Source organism: Bombina bombina, chromosome 1, assembly GCF_027579735.1.
Source record: "Bombina bombina isolate aBomBom1 chromosome 1, aBomBom1.pri, whole genome shotgun sequence".
NCBI lineage: Eukaryota > Metazoa > Chordata > Amphibia > Anura > Bombinatoridae > Bombina > Bombina bombina.
This window is the reverse complement of record NC_069499.1, coordinates 1,163,880,509-1,163,895,094: the sequence shown is the minus strand read 5'-3', so window position 1 is coordinate 1,163,895,094 and position 14,586 is coordinate 1,163,880,509.

The window sequence follows — 14,586 nt, the reverse complement described above, 5'->3', positions numbered from 1 at the left end:
CTAAAAAAAAAAAAAAGCCTAATTCTAACTCCCAGATAGGTACTCACGGGTACTGAAGTCCGGCGGCGAAGTCTTCTTCTAAGCTGCGATATCTTCTTCCAGGAACAAGCTGGTGCAGAGTAGAATGCGGAACTGAAGACCACCGATGGCGGAACTGAAGACCATCGACTGCGGGGCCATGGAGCGGGGAGATCCTCTTTGTACGATCACTGCCGCACACTGAGGATTGAATTCAAGGTATGCGTTTAAATATGGGGAAAAGCTTGCATTCCTATTGGCTGATTTGAGTCTTCAAATTAAAATCAGCCAATAGGATGAGAGCTACTGAAATCCTATTGGCTGATTTGAACAGAAGACTTCCCCGCCGGACTTCAGGAACCGTGAGTACCTATCTGGGGGTTAAACTTTTTTTATTTATTTTTTTATTTTTGTTTTTTTTTTGTTTTGTTTTTTCGATTAGGGATTTATTGGGCCTTTGAAAAAGAGCTGAATGCCCTTTAGGGGCAATGGGGAGTTTAGGATTTTTAGTGTTAGTTTTTTTTATTTTGGGGGGTTTGGTGGGTGGGGGGTTTTACTGTTTGAGGGGGGACTTAGTATTTTTTAAGGTAAAAGAGCTGTTTAACTTAGGGCAATGTCCTGCAAAAGGCCTTTTTAAGGGCTATTGGTAGTTTAACATTAGATTAGGGGGTGTTTTATTTTGGGGGGGCTTTTTATTTTCATAGAGATTAGGTTTTTTTCTTTTATTTTTGATAATTTGGTTTATTATTTTATGTAATGTTAGATGTTTTATTTTTTGTAATCTTGGATTCATTTAATCTTAGTTTATTTTTAAGTAATTTTAGCTTTTTTATTTTATTTGTTTATAACTTAGTATTTTTTAATTTAGGTAATTGGGGTTAATTTAGAGGGTGTTAGGTTAGGGGATGTTAGGTTAGGGGGCTTAGTAATTTAATTAGTTATTTACGTTTTGGGGGTTTAGCAGTTTAGGGGTTAATAGTTTTATTAGGATTATTGCGTTGTGTGGGTTTGGCAGATTAGGGGTTAATAGATTTATAAGGTTTGTTGCAATGTTGGTTAATGGGGGATTAGGGGTTAATAGTTTTAATAGGTACTTTGCGGTGTGGGTTAATGGCAGATTAGGGGTTAATAGTTTTAATAGGGACTTTGTGATGTGGGTGAATGGCGGATTAGGGGTTAATACATTTATTAGGTAGTTTGCGATGTTGGGGTTGGCGGATTTAAGGGTTAATAATTTTATTATTAGTTCCGATGTGGGTTTGATGGCGGATATAGGGGTTTTACGGGTCAGGTTTATTTTTGGTAGGCGGGTTAGACTTTTACGGGAGATTTTACATTTTTTTTTATTTTCTTAGGCGCCGGCAGTTTCTAAAGTTCCATAAATCACTGGCAACTCCAGAAATTTGTATTTATGCTTATTTCCGGACATCGCTAGTTTATCCGACTTACAGCACTTTATAAACTGCCGACGGGGGGCGCGATCCGATATCAATCGCAGTTTGCGGCGCAAGCGAGGGAACCGGCGTCGCCCGCAGTTTCAGCTCGCAACTCGAGCCATCCCATATAGGTCGCCGTCAGATGCTAACGTGCCGTAAGTCTCACAAACCAGCGATGTCCAGAAATCTGCGTAAGTACAAATTTCTGGCGTCGCCAGTGACTTGCGCCACGTTAGAAACTGCCGGCGCCTATAAAACCTGACTAAAGTTTAAAACACCCGCACTGTCTAACACGCCTCCCTAACATAGCCCGCACTGTCTAACACGCCTCCCTAACATAGCCCGCACTGTCTAACACGCCTCCCTAACATAGCCCGCACTGTCTAACACGCCTCCCTAACATAGCCCGCACTGTCTAACCCTCTATCCGCTATCCCCCCTCACTAGCCTAACAATAAAAATGCTATTAACCCCTAAACCGCCGCTCCTTTACCCCGCCGCAACCTAATAAAATTATTAACCCCTAAACCGCCGCTCCCGTACCCCGCCGCCAGCTATATTATATCTATAACCCCCTAAAGTGAGCCCCTAACACCGCCGCCATCTATATTAAAATTATTAACCCCTAATGTAAGCCCCTTACACCGCCGCCATCTCTATTAAAATGATTAACCCCTAATTTAATCTACCTACCCCGCCGCCAGCTATATTATCTATATTAACCCTAAGTATATTATAGTTAATATAGGTATTACATTATATATATTAACTATATTAACCCTAATTATATTAGGGTTAATATAGTTAATATAGTTACTATAGTATTTATATTAACTATATTAACTCTATCTAACCCTAACTAAATTTATATTAAATTAATCTAATTCATTTATAAACTAAAATATTCCTATTTAAATCTAAATACTTACCTATAAAATAAACCCTAAGATAGCTACAATATAATTAATAATTACATTGTAGCTATGTTAGGGTTAATATTTATTTTACAGGTAAATTGTTAATTATTTTAACGAGGTATAATAGATATTAAATAGTTATTAACTATTTAATATCTACCTAGTTAAAATAATTACCCAATTACCTGTAAAATAAATCCTAACCTAAGTTACAAATACACCTACACTATCAATAAATTTAATAAACTACTAACATCTATCTAAAAATACAATTAAATTAACTAAACTAAATTACAAAAAAAAACAAACACTAAATTACAAAAAATAAAAAAAAGATTACAAGATATTTAAGCTAATTAAACCTATTCTAAGCCCCCTAATAAAATAATAAACCCCCAAAATAAAAAAAATTCCCTGCCCTATTCTAAATTCAACAAATTTCAAAGCTCTTTACCTTACCAGCCCTTAAAAGGGCCTTTTGTGGGGCATGCCCCAAAGAATTCAGCTCTTTTGCATACAACAAATACAATACCCCCCCCCCCATTACAACCCACCACCCACATACCCCTATTCTAAACCCACCCAAACCCCCCTTAAAAAAGCCTAACACTACCCCCCTGAAGATCTCCCTACCTTGTCTTCACCACACCGGGCCGAACTCCTGATCCGATCCGGGCGATGTCTTCCTCCAAGCGGCAAAGAAGAATTCTTCCTCCGGCGATGTCTTCCTCCAAGCGGCAAAGAAGAATTCTTCCTCCGGCGACGTCTTCCTCCAAGCGGCAGCAAAGTCTTCATTCTTCCGGCGGCATCTTCAATCTTCTTTCTTCGCTCCGCCGCCGCGGAGCATCCATCCCGGCCGACTGCTGAACTTGGAATGATGTACCTTTAAATGACGTCATCCAAGATGGCGTCCGCCGAATTCCGATTGGCTGATAGGATTCTATCAGCCAATCGGAATTAAGTTAAAAAAATCTGATTGGCTGATTGAATCAGCCAATCAGATTCAAGTTCAATCCGATTGGCTGATCCAATCAGCCAATCAGATTGAGCTCACATTCTATTGGCTGTTCCGATCAGCCAATAGAATGCGAGCTCAATCTGATTGGCTGATTGGATCAGCCAATCGGATTGAACTTGAATCTGATTGGCTGATTCAATCAGCCAATCAGATTTTTTTAACTTAATTCCGATTGGCTGATAGAATCCTATCAGCCAATCGGAATTCGGCGGACGCCATCTTGGATGACGTCATTTAAAGGTACCTCATTCCAAGTTCAGCAGTCGGCCGGGATGGATGCTCCGCGGCGGCGGAGCGAAGAAAGAAGATTGAAGATGCCGCCGGAAGAATGAAGACTTTGCTGCCGCTTGGAGGAAGACGTCGCCGGAGGAAGAATTCTTCTTTGCCGCTTGGAGGATGACATCGCCGGAGGAAGAATTCTTCTTTGCCGCTTGGAGGAAGACATCGCCCGGATCGGATCAGGAGTTCGGCCCGGTGTGGTGAAGACAAGGTAGGGAGATCTTCAGGGGGGTAGTGTTAGGCTTTTTTAAGGGGGGTTTGGGTGGGTTTAGAATAGGGGTATGTGGGTGGTGGGTTGTAATGGGGGGGGGGGATTGTATTTGTTGAATGCAAAAGAGCTGAATTCTTTGGGGCATGCCCCACAAAAGGCCCTTTTAAGGGCTGGTAAGGTAAAGAGCTTTGAAATTTGTTTAATTTAGAATAGGGCAGGGAATTTTTTTATTTTGGGGGTTTATTATTTTATTAGGGGGCTTAGAATAGGTGTAATTAGCTTAAAAATCTTGTAATCTTTTTTTTATTTTTTGTAATTTAGTGTTTGTTTGTTTTTGTAATTTAGTTTAGTTAATTTAATTGTATTTTTAGATAGATGTTTGTAGTTTATTACATTTATTGATAGTGTAGGTGTATTTGTAACTTAGGTTAGGATTTATTTTACAGGTAATTGGGTAATTATTTTAACTAGGTAGATATTAAATAGTTAATAACTATTTAATATCTATTATACCTAGTTAAAATAATTAACTATTTACCTGTAAAATAAATATTAACCCTAACATAGCTACAATGTAATTATTAATTATATTGTAGCTATCTTAGGGTTTATTTTATAGGTAAGTATTTAGATTTAAATAGGTATATTTTAGTTTATAAATTAATTAGATTAATTTAATATAAATGTAGTTAGGGTTAGATAGAGTTAATATAGTTAATATAAATACTATAGTAACTATATTAACCCTAATATAATTAGGGTTAATATAGTTAATATATATAATGTAATAACTATATTAACTATAATATACTTAGGGTTAATATAGATAATATAGCTGGCGGCGGGGTAGGTAGATTAAATTAGGGGTTAATCATTTTAATAGAGATGGCGGCGGTGTAAGGGGCTTACATTAGGGGTTAATAATATTAATATAGCTGGCGGCGGTATAGGGGGATTAGATTAGGGGTTAATAATTTTTATATAGCTGGCGGCGGGGTAGGTAGATTAAATTAGGGGTTAATAATTTTTATATAGCTGGCGGCGGGGTAGGTAGATTAAATTAGGGGTTAATAATTTTTATATAGGTGGCGGCGGTGTAAGGGGTCAGATTACGGGATAGATAAAGTAGATGGCGGCGGTTTTAGGGGCTCACAGTAGGGGGTTAGTTTATGTAGATGGCGGCGGGGTCCGGGAGCGGCGTTTTAGGGGGTAATAACTTTATTAGGGATTTCGGGGGGGGAGGGGATCGCGGTTGACAGGGAGATAAACATTGCGCATGCGTTAGGTGTTAGGTTTATTTTAGCAGATCGCGGTTGACAGGGAGATAGACATTGCGCATGCGTTAGGTGTTAGGTTTATTTTCTAGTTAGTTTAGGGAGTTACGGGGCTCCAATAGTCAGCGTAAGGCTTCTTACGGCTGCTTTTTGTGGCGAGGTGAAAATGGAGTAAGTTTTCTCCATTTTCGCCACGTAAGTCCTTACGCTGCATATTGGATACCAAACTGCGCGGGTTTGGTATACCTGCCTATGGCCCAAAAAACTGCGGGCGACGGCAGAAATATACGGGCGTAACTTCTAGGTTACGCCGTATATGTGATACCAAATCCGCGCAAATATTGGCGTCGCCGGCTTTTGCGGGCGACGCTTTATATCGGATCGACCCCGGGGTTTATGTGATACCTTGATGTGCAAGGTGAAATTATGAGCGGGGTGGGTTTCAGCAGTTGCGCTGAAGCTTGCGCCACATATGTAATCTCATCTCGCCCAGAGTTTTACATTACCAATTACTGCAAGAAAATAATATTTTATTCTTTACACCCAGGAGGCTCAAAATTATATTTTGTTCTTTACACTGAGGAGGCTTGTGAGTGTATATATTTTACAAATAAATTAATACACCAAATCTATTTGTTTTGACACACATTTTTATTTATTTATTGTTTTTTTATTTTACATAGACTGTGTGATATGGGTAATGTGGCTACTTGAAGGTTGAATTCCTTTTTTGCAGCTTTCTGATACTGATCAAAAAAATGTATAGAGGAGAAATCTGCATCAACATACAAATGCAAAGGGATACACTTAAATAACAAATTTTCTACAAACATTTATTAAGGATATATAATTAAGCTACAGTGTATTATATATGTCATGGATATAAATATACAAGATCCAAAATGTCACCATAAATGTAATCAAATAACAATCATTACAGTTTTCACATAAACAAAACACATTTCCTTGAACCCATTGGCCCAGAACTAAATAAGAATATGCTCAGTGCTAAAAATGAGACTGTTTTGGGTGGCTTTTGCAAAATGATATTATTTTGTAATGTCTTTCATTTGTGGGTTGCACTAAATTATCATGTTTACATGGCAATTAAAATGAATAATATATTCTGCACACACGAGGAAGTGATCTCATGCAAACTAAAGCTGTATGGTTTTAACTCAGCATCCATTTCCGAAACACATCCCTAGATTAAAGCTATGAATATTTGCTCTGCTCTGCCACGTTGTGGGTATTGTGAAATCATTTTTACTCTGCTTACAAAGGTAGTTTAAATATACTGAATACTTGTACAGTAGTAGACCAGTGATCCTATAGTAATATAAGGTTGTCTGATACTGTATAATGTAGCTGTTTTTTAAATATATAATTTCTATTTATTAATAGTTGATCTTATACAAATCAAATAAGATGTCCTGTTCACATAATAAAAATGTAATATGTCTAATACTGGATAATGTAGCTGTTTTTGAAATTGTGGTAATTAAATTAAAATTAATTGTTTATTCTTGTTCGGGGAATTAATTTATATGTAAATGAAATCTGCCTGCAACTCAATAAACTGAGTTTCAATTTATTTTTTATGAGTTTGTGATCATACCTGACCTGTTCAGTTAAAGGGTCTTGTCTAGATAATTCTAGTGCAGCAGTTTTTGCAACAGTCTGTAGCAATATTATACAATGTTGCAAAAATTGCTTCCTATAAAAATGTATAGAAACATGTGTTCTCCTGAACCTTCTTAGGTTTATTCTTCCACAAAGGATACCAAGAGAATAAAGCAAATTGTAATAATAGAAGTACATTGGAAAGATTTTTCTTTTAAATGCAAGCTCTGTTTACATCATGAAAGTTACATCTTTACTTTAATGTTCCTTTTAATGGTCATACTCATAATTAAAGGGAATGAAAACCATCTAAATGCCCATGTGCCTGTTTTACTACATGGAATATGTAGTATAGTGTTCATAAGCAGCAAAATAACGTGCATAGTATGGGCTAATTTACAATGAGTCATTAAAAATGGAACCTTAAGCTACCAAATTTGCCGACAGCTAAAAGTAGTTTACGACTCCATTTTAGTACCAGATTTCCATAGAAATATTTTACGCAGAGCGTGCAGTTGGTCTTTTTATGTAGGTGTAAGTTAACGTTGTGTTAAAGTGAATGTAAATGTAGATGATAAAGTGGCTGGTTTTTAAAAATCTGATTAAAAACAGGGGCACTTTAATTCATCAAAATTTACATTTCACTTGTGTTGTGAAAATATCTTTTAATCTTGACAGCTGCTGCATCGCTTCCCCCGCCCGTCGCAAAGCCTCTTCCCGACTCTAAAATGAAAAATCTGGCTTCCTCCAATCACGGCGTTGAATCAGACACTGATTCCCCCGGGGGGAAGACGTGATTGTAGGATGAACGATCTGTCATTTCTGACGTATGAAGAGGCTTGCGACGATCGGGGGAATCGCTGGAGTGGCTGTCAAGATTAAAAGGTAAGTAGTTTCACAACACAAGTGAAATGTAAATTTTGATGAATTAAAGTGCCCCTGTTTTTTATCGGATTTTTAAAAACCGGGCACTTTATCATCTAAATTTACATTCACTTTAATGCTTCCATCTGATCTCAGACTTCTCAAAAACCGTACCTTAACGCATTTGTTGCTATGGTAGCCCAACATTACGCTATAAAATTTACGTTTAACTCCTTACCTGTGATCGTCTCTATAGAGAAACAAAAACAAAGATACATTAAATTCATCAAGAATGAAATTAAATGAAAAAAGTTTTAATAAATGAAAAATATTTTTTTGGTGTTATTAAATTTATCAATTTATGAATATATGTAATTTTAGTGCTGCCCTAGGCCTAGTTTGAATTTTGGAGATATGTGATTGATTATATTTTTATATTAAAGTATATATTGATTTTTAAATATGAACATAACTCCAACTAGCATGATACCTGGGCCAACAATAAATATTACATATAACAATACATTTATAAAGTGAAACACTTGAATTGTTTGCAAACTTTAATATCTGAATGGTAAAGAGGTCTTGAAAAAAATTATTTTTCCTCTTTTACACCTAGTTTAGCATTTCATAATGTTTAAAACCATATCGACTGCTTCTGACAGTTTAACTGTTTACGATTTTAATGGAAACTGGGTGTACATTAGTGCTTTTAGGCTTCTATTAATTTCTATGGGGTGCCTATTTTTTTTTTTTTGGCAGGCGATGATGTTGTAAACAGTCTATAAGTGCAATGGCTTCCAAAAGCAGTTTTTTGTTTTGCAACCTCACAAAAACCCAAATATGGCTCAAAGGAAACGAGCCCTTAGACTAATGTAAACTCTGTGAGCTGTTATCTGCCTCTCAGTAGAGTTCAGTGTTTTAGACAATTATGCATTTCTTGTTAGCTTCACAATACAGTTAAACAGCTTTTACTTAAGCTTTTTAACCAACAACTGGGAATTTCAGAGAAAAACTTGCCCTAAGTACCGGAAGAGCATTTGGCTACAAAAGAGCATTTTTGCTATAGCTCTGTTTAAGCAGAAACAGAGCCTTTGATTTTTTATTATTTACATACGAAAACAATATTTATAATAGACAACTAAAGGTGTTGATCTAGACCAATTATGGCATATTTTAAGCCACTATTTGACTGCCAAGTAAGTTCATATATAAAAAAAATCATTAACTGTTTGCAAACTTTGGGTTTCCCACTGAAATTTTTTATACACAACTACTGCAGTCATAAGACAAATAGTAAAAGCTTCTTTGGGACCACCTTTATTCAGAAATATCAGATATGCATGGCTTCGCCATTGTTTTTGGTAGTTACCTATTACCTAGATTACGAGTTGTGCATTCGTGTTTTAATCCTGAAAAAATGGTCATTTCAGCGTTAAAATAGCACCGCAGCCATTACAAGTCTTGTCAGTATAGCTGTACCGCAAGCCTTTTGGCCTGTACCCCAACGTCAGACCTGCACACGTAAAAATGACATTTTTTCATGGGACTTCCATAGCGCTGCCATTACTAGTTTTGCGGTGAGGCTAAAAAACCTGCTGCGTTCCAGCCTATACCGACAAGATCCGTTCCGCAATCTAAAAGCAGTAGTTATGAGTTTTACGCTACAAATCTGTTACATAAAAGTCATAACTAAACTGCTACAAAGTACACTAACACCCATAAACTACCTATTAACCCCTAAATCGAGGCCCTCCCACATCGCAAATACTATATTAAAGTTATTAACCCCTAATCTGCTGCTCCCGACATCACTGCCACTAAAAAAAATATTAACCCCTATTCCGCCGCTCCCCGACATCGTCACCACTATAATAAAGTTATTAACCCCTAAACCGCCACCCTCCCGCATTGCAAACACTATTTAAATATTATTAACCCCTAATCTGCCGTCCGTCCACACTATACTTAAGTTATTAAGCCCTACACCGCCTCCACTAGAATAAACCTATTAACCACTAAACCGGAAGCCCCCACAAAGAAATATACTAAAGTAAACTATTAACCCCTAAACCGCCACCCTCCCGCATTGCAAACACTATTTAAATATTATTAACCCCTAATCTGCCGTCCGTCCACACTATACTTAAGTTATTAAGCCCTACACAGCCTCCACTAGAATAAACCTATTAACCACTAAACCGGAAGCCCCCACAAAGAAATATACTAAAGTAAACTATTAAAGGGACAGTCTAGGCCAAAATAAACTTTCATGATTCAGATAGAGCATATAATTTTAAACAATTTTCCAATTTACTTTTATCACCAATTTTGCTTTGTTCGCTTGTTATTCTTAGTTGAAAGCTTAACCTAGGAGGTTCATATGCTAATTTCTTAGACCTTGAAGCCCACCTCTTTCAGATTGCATTTTAACAGTTTTTCACCACTAGAGGGTGTTAGTTCACGTATTTCATATAGATAACACTGTGCTCGTGCACGAGACGTTATCTGGGAGCAGGCACTGATTGGCAAGACTGCAAGTCTGTCAAAAGAACTGAAAAAAGGGGCAGTTTGCAGAGGCTTATATACAAGATAATCACAGAGGTTAAAAGTATATTATTATAACTGTGTTGGTTATGCAAAACTGGGAAATGGGTAATAAAGGTATTATCTATCTTTTAAAACAATAAAAATTCTGGTGTAGACTGTCCCTTTAACCCCTAAACCAAAAGCCCCCCACATCGCAATAAACTAAATTAAACTAGTAACCCCGAAACCTAACTCCCCCCTAACTTTATATTAAAATTACAATTTCCCTAACTTAAATTAAATTAAAACTTACCTGTCAAATTAAAAAACTAAGTTTAAACTAACAATTAAACTAATATAATTATTAAACTAAAATTAAATTAACTACCAATTAAATAAAACTAAACTACACAATAAAAAATCCTAACACTACTATAAAAATTACAAACTAATTAAAAAAAATAAAAAGACTAAATTACAAAAAATAACAAACACTATATTACGAAAAATAACAAACAAAATTATCCAAAATAAAAAAGAATTACACCTAATCTAATAGCCCAATAAAAATAAAAAAGCCCACCCAAAATAAAAAAAAAACCTAGCCTACAATGAACTACCAACAGCCCTTAAAGGGCCTTTTTGGGGCATTGCCCCAAAGTTATCAGCTCTTTTCATTGAAAAAAAAGACCCCTCCAACAGTAAAAGCATTTAGCCCTTTTGCTGCCCAACCCCTAATCTAAAAAAAAAAACCACCCAAAAAACCCTTAAAAAAACATAACACTAACCCCTGACGATCCACTTACAGTGTTTGAAGTGCCGCTTGAACGATCTTCATCCAGGCGGCGATAAGTCTTCATCCAGACGGGCTCTTCTATCTTCTATCTTCATCCAGGCCGCGAGAAATCTTCATCCAGATGGCCTCTGCTATCTTCATTCAGGCGGGGAAGTCCTCATCCAGGTGGCGAGAAGTCTTCATCCAGGTGGCCTCTTCTATCTTTATCCAGGCGGCATCTTCTATCTTGATCCCTGCGGCGCAGAGCAGATTCATCCTCTTCATACGATTGCCGCCGACACTGAATCTTCAATGCAAGGTACGCTATTCAAGATGGCGTCCCTTGCATTCCTATTGGCTGAAAAATTTGAATCAGCCAATAGCAAATTAGAGCTGCTAAAATCCTATTGGCTGTTCAAATCAGCCAATAGGATTTAAGCAGTTCTCATTCTATTGGACAATGTAATGTCTGCGCTATAGGGGGTTAAATAATGCAACTTTTGTTGCATTCATTAATTTCCCTATAGCACGCATAACTCGTAATATAGCTGATTGTTTTTTGGCAATAAGGAGGCTGCTAAATGCAGCTGCGCACCCCACTTCTGGAATTCACAATAGTGAAGTGGTTAGTTGTTTAACTTGTAAGTTTAATATTTGCTGTACTGTAGGATTACCCTCCCATCTGACAACTTCCACCCCCTGACCCCCCCCCAAACAGCTCTCCCCCTCCCACACCTGGCATCACCATTTTAGGTACTGGCAGACAGTCTGACAATATGCAATTTACGGCTTTTTAAATTATTATTATTATTAATTTAATTATTTTCTGCAGTTTAGCAATCTCCCCTCATCCTCCAGCCTCCCTGATCCCTCCCAAACACCTTTCTTTCCTCCCCCTTCCCTTCTAGTCAACACCATTTTTGATATTGGCAGACTGGCTGCCAGTATCATTTTCCAACTTTTACTTCTTATTTATTTTTATGTTTCTGTAGTGAAGTGAACACCCTTATTTTCCCTACCTCACCTCTGCAAATGATCATATAGTTTATAATTTTTCTGTAGTGTAGGACCCACTTCCCCCCTGCATCTGAGAACACAATTTCTAAAGTGAAGGGCCCATCCCTCCCTCTCCCCTCTTATGATTGTTTGCAGTAGTGTAAGGAACCCTCTCCCTTCCAGAGATGAGTCACCTACCCACCTCTTTCCTTAAGTGCCCACCCCTCCCACCAGTTCCACTACATCATCTATACAGACAGTCACTGTGAGTATCAATAGGTTATCTGGCTTCATATGGTATGAGAGTACGATCAGCCCTCCCTTACCATATGAAGGCAAAGCTGACAGTGAGGACTGTAGCATGCACCACAATATTGGACGTAGGTACTATGTCAACACAGTAAGCTGATTAAAGTAATGTGTGAACTAGTACCTACGTTCATTTGGCACAAGGGGTTAATACATTTATATATATATATATATATAATATATATATATATATATATATATATATATATATATATATATATATAATATACACAAAAAAATGCAATAGCTCCCAGAGAAATGTAAGGTCCCAGGCCCCAAAATAATATCCTCTAATTAAAGGGTGATGGTATCCAATAGTCCTCCTAAGGAAGGTATAAACAATTAGGCTTGAACAATCTTCATCCAGGCGGCGAGAAGTCTTCATCCAGGAGTCCTCTTCTATCTTCTATCTTCATCCAGGCGGCGAGAAGTCTTCATCCAGATGGCCTCTGCTATCTTCATTCAGGCGGGGATGTCCTCATCCAGGCGGTGAGAAGTCTTCATCCAGGTGGCCTCTTCTATCTTTATCCAGACGGCATCTTCTATCTTGATCCCGGCGGCGCGGAGCGGATTCATCCTCTTCATACGGTCACTGCCGACACTGAATCTTCAATGCAAGGTACGCGATTCAAGATGGTGTCCCTTGCATTCCTATTGGCTGAAAATTTTGAATCAGCCAATAGCAAACTAGAGCTGCTAAAATCCTATTTGCTGTTCAAATCAGCCAATAGGATTTAAGTAGTTCTTATTCTATTGGATGATGTAATGACTGTGCTATAGGGGGTTAAATAATGCAACTTTTGTTGCATTCATTAATTTCCCTATAGCGCGCATGACTCGTAATATAGCTGATTGTTTTTTGGCAATAAGGAGGCTGCTAAATGCAGCTGCGCACCCCACTTCTGGAATTCACAATAGTGAAGTGGTTAGTTGTTTAACTTGTAAGTTTAATATTTGCTCTAGTGTAGGATTACCCTCCCATCTGACAACTTCCACCCCCTGACCCCCCCAAATAGCTCTCACCCTCCCACACCTCGCATCACCATTTTAGGTACTGGCAGACAGTCTGACAATATGCAATTTATGGCTTTTTAAATTATTATTATTAATTTAATTATTTTCTGCAGTATAGCGATCTCCCCTCATCCTCCAGCCTCCCTGATCCCTCCCAAACACCTTTCTTCCCTCCCCCTTCCCTTCTAGTCAACACCATTTTTGTTACTGCCAGACTGGCTGCCAGTATCATTTTCCAACTTTTACTTCTTATTTATTTTTATTTTTCTGTAGTGAAGTGAACATCCTTATTTTCCCGACCTCACCTCTGCAAATGATCATATAGTTTATAATTTTTCTGTAGTGTAGGACCCACTTCCCCCCTGCATCTGAGAACACAATTTCTAAAGTGAAGGGCCCATCCCTCCCTCTCCCCTCTTATGATTGTTTGCAGTAGTGTTAGGAACCCTCTCCCTTCCAGAGATGAGTCACCTACCCACCTCCTTCCTTAAGTGCCCACCCCTCCCACCAGTTCCACTACATCATCTATACAGACAGTCACTGTGAGTATCAATAGGTTATCTGGCTTCATATGGTATGAGAGTACGATCAGCCCTCCCTTACCATATGAAGGCAAAGCTGACAGTGAGGACTGCAGCATGCACCACAGTATTGGACGTAGGTACTATTTCAACACAGTAAGCTGATTAAAGAAATGTGTGAAATTGTTGCTAGCAATGGGTCTTTATGCGAGAGACTGGGTGATGTGTTGGACCATATACTCCAGCCTGTAATGCAAGCATTACCAGACTATATTAAGGACACCCCTCACCTGATCACCCAACCAACTATTGTTGATTAACCATTGACGTTACAGCGTTACATTCCAACATACCTCATGAACAGGGTTTACAGGCCATTAATGATATGTTGCATATACATACACAATATAGTGATGAATTTATATTGTTCATGACACAGGTAACTGAATTGTTGCTCCGCCATAATTATTTTGTACACCAGGGTGTTTATTATCTGCAAAGGTGCGGCACAGCCATGGGGGCTAAATTTGCCCCAGCTTATGCTAACATCTACATGGGCTGGATGAGCTGTGCTGCATCTTTGCAGATGATTTTCCATTTAAGGATAATGTAATACTGATTTGATTATGATTTGGCGGAGCAAAGAAGATCATTCTATACAGGCTTTCATTGACTATATGTAACATATCCCAGCCTATCACCGTCCCTTTAAGACTGCCTTCCCTGCTTCTGACAATCATGCTGGTTTGGGCAGTATTTTCATTTACCTTACCTGCCTAATTAATCATACATGCACCTGATT